Raw genomic sequence first — 3,293 nt, forward strand, 5'->3', positions numbered from 1 at the left:
AGACGGGCGTGGCAGTGCATAGCTGTAATCCCAGCCCTTGGAAGGTTGAGGCAGGTGACTCCTGCACTGCAAGGGCACTATATTCCTGCCATCCTGGGGTACACAGTGAGTTGAAGGGCGGTCCGAGCCACCTAGTGAGACCTTGTCTCAAGCACAAAAACAAAAAAAACAAAGCAAAACAAAAACTCCTTCAGGAAATCCGTACCCTATTAGTTTTTTAAATGGACAAAATCATGAATCATGTATTTTTAAAACTTTGAGAATGGAAAAGCTAGACACAGATTAGTTTCAAAATATTCTAAATTCAAGGAAGATATATTTCTCTGGCTTATAAAGGTTTGCATTTTTCTGCAATTCACTGAACAGACAAAATGTCAAGGGGAGACCTCAGCTTGTGACACGCATAGTTATATCATACAATGTAATAGCGCAGAGATTCCCTGTTTTAGTCTTGCCCTTACTGCTGGGACAAAATATCTAGTACCTACAATTTATTTATTTAAATTTTTTAAAACTTTTGTATTATTTATTCATACATTATAGGGTCTCGCCACACATCTCAGATTTTAATGGTCCTCTTGTCTTGGCCTCCCCAGCGCCGGGATTACAGGCATGCGCCACCATTTGCACGCCACTTGCCCAGTTTCAGTGCCTGGCACAGCATGTGGTTTCCCAGGCAGGCACTTAGGCCGTCAAGCTTTCTCTCCAGCCCAATACCTACAATTGAAAGGAAAAGAGAATCATTGGGTTTGAGAGGCCATAATCCACAGAGGGCCGGTGCCAAGGCAGGAAGGGCCTGGTAGGAGGGTGTGGCAGAGGCAAGCTGAGCATATCATGTAGCCAGACAGCCGGGAGAAAGAAGGGAGAAGAAGCCACGAAAGCAGGCACGACTTTCCGAGTCACCACTTGCCAGTGACCCAGATCTTGGGTCCAGGCTGCAGGAAGGAGTCATCAGTGGATTAATTCTCTGGCGCATAGAGTGCCTCTGTGATCCAGTCCCCTTCCAAAAGCCTCACCTCTGAACATGGGAGGACTTGGGGCAACATGTTAGCTTCAAACCATAACACTCCCTGAAAAACTAAAGCACCTCATGGCCAGATCTTCTTGCCCTGCATGCATCCAGCATGTGCTCCTCCTGCTTTAACGCATTATGACCCCCTTAGCAGAGTTAACTCGGAGGAGCACGACTGGGGAAACAGGCTGCAGAGCGGGCAGTGTGGCTGGCCTTGTGGGCTCAGAGGAGGGAGGCTGCAGCCTGACTGTCTCCTCACGGCAGCCACAGACAGTAGAGGACGGTGGCTTGAGGGAGGGGCCTGGCCTGAACACATGTGCCGTTGCCATTCCTGGGTCCCACACTGCCGCAGGGGAGGTCTCCAACAGAAGGCTTAAGTAAATATCACACAGCAACACGCCTGACAAGAAGGGCTCCTGTAGAGCTCGATTCCGGCCCCTGTGTTGTGTCAGCTCTTCTCCCTCAGGCTTGAGCCGAGTGAACGGAATACTTGTCTGTTCAGGATTCTCCTGACACTTCAAGGAGAAAAGAGTGAACTCCTGCTGAGGAGCTGCAGTGGTCTGATGGCGTATTGCTCATCTCCTGCTTAGCTTCACTCATCCAGAAAGGCTAAGAATATTTTTTCCTTCTAAAATATTCACTTCACTACCAAGACAATAATTCATGCTAACTCACTGCCTTGGTTAATTTTTCTCATTGCTGAGACAAACTACCCAACACTCACAAGTGCAAGGAGGGAAGGTTTATTTAGCTCACCATTTGTGGAGGTTTCAGTCCATAGTCAGAGAGTTCCAAGGTAGGGCGCCCTGACACAGGGGCAACAATTCAAGGGGGTAGAAAACAGCAAAAGCAAGGAAAGCAATAGGGGCAGGGGCAGCAAGCCTGTTCTCCCTTCTATTGTATGCAGGCTACCTGCCCTGGAGCAAGTGTAGTGCTCACAGCATCTCCCCACCCTCTTCTTGCACAGGCTCAGGATGTTTACAAAGTGAGGACCCTGACATCCTGGGGAGTAGCTCAGTTAAACTTCTAAACCTCTCAAGTTGACACAATAAACAACTCCTGGAGCTGTAAGGGAGTGTCCTCTGCACCCCAGGATGTAACATGGCTGAATTATTTAGTTAAGCTTCTAGACCTCTCAAGTTGACACAATATGTCAGCCATTGCACTCACTAACCAGGATGGTCCATGGGTCATGGCTAGACCTGTACCTTGGATTGTGTTTTCTTGCCCATAGAGTTCCACCTGTGGTTCTTTTGATTATTAATGTTCCCAGGTGCATTTATTATTAATTGACTTGAAGGTATATACCACTGTTATCTGGTTGTAGTTGTGCATGCCTATAACACCAGCAGCGCTCAGGAGACTGAGGCAAGAGGGCTGCCTTGAGCTCCAGCACAATCTGAGTTGTTACATAGTGTGTTCAAAGCCAGTCTGCCTACATAATGAGACTGCCTCAAAGTAAAATTTAAAAAGAAAACCTATTCTTTTGGGACATGTCTATGGAAAGGAGAGTTACCCAAGCCATTTCACATATGTATGACCCTCAAATGCCCACGAAACTTAGTTTTCCTAGGCTACCTGAGTCATAATAGAGAGCTCAATGATAGCTGGGCCCCCGGCAAGTTCCCAAGGCTGCATCCTTTGAAGAGGACCAGCCATTTGCTTAAGATGGTACGAGGGATCTTATTTGTGCTAGGGTGATAAGGAGGAGAGACTCCAGTAGGAGCAGAGCTCACCTCCACCAAAGTGAAGTAGGAGCCCTTCTCAACTCTGGAGTGTGCCGCAGACCAGAAAAAGAAGGCAGCTATGAGGTAAGGCTGTCAGTCAGTGTGATTACGCCATGTGCGCTTGGTAAGTGTAAGTGGTGCTTATCAAAGTTAGGCGCCTACCCCCTTGCTATCTTCTTGGTAACATTTCAAAAGGATGGATCCTTCTGAAAGGCTTTCCTGACCCTTCTGAAAGGTCTTCCTGGGTTTCAAATTTACATGTCTAAGAGACACAGAAAGGGTTTACAAGTTTTCCAAAGTATGTAGACTACAAGGCAGTTTTTAACTGGAAGGAAGATAAAACTCTTTTAGCAGTGTTGATCTTTTCCAGGCAAACACTTTAAGGAGTGGTCTGAGGGTTTTCATCATAGGGACCCAGCCTTGATCTATGACTTGCAATGAACTCACAAATTATGATAAAATGAAAGGGTAAACATAGCTATATGCATGTAATTATGTTGCAAAAGACAGAAACATCAGCCCACCCTCATAGACTATGGACAGAACCCGAATCA

This window comes from Octodon degus, unplaced genomic scaffold (genome assembly GCF_000260255.1).
Source record: "Octodon degus isolate 3935 unplaced genomic scaffold, OctDeg1.0 scaffold00135, whole genome shotgun sequence".
NCBI lineage: Eukaryota > Metazoa > Chordata > Mammalia > Rodentia > Octodontidae > Octodon > Octodon degus.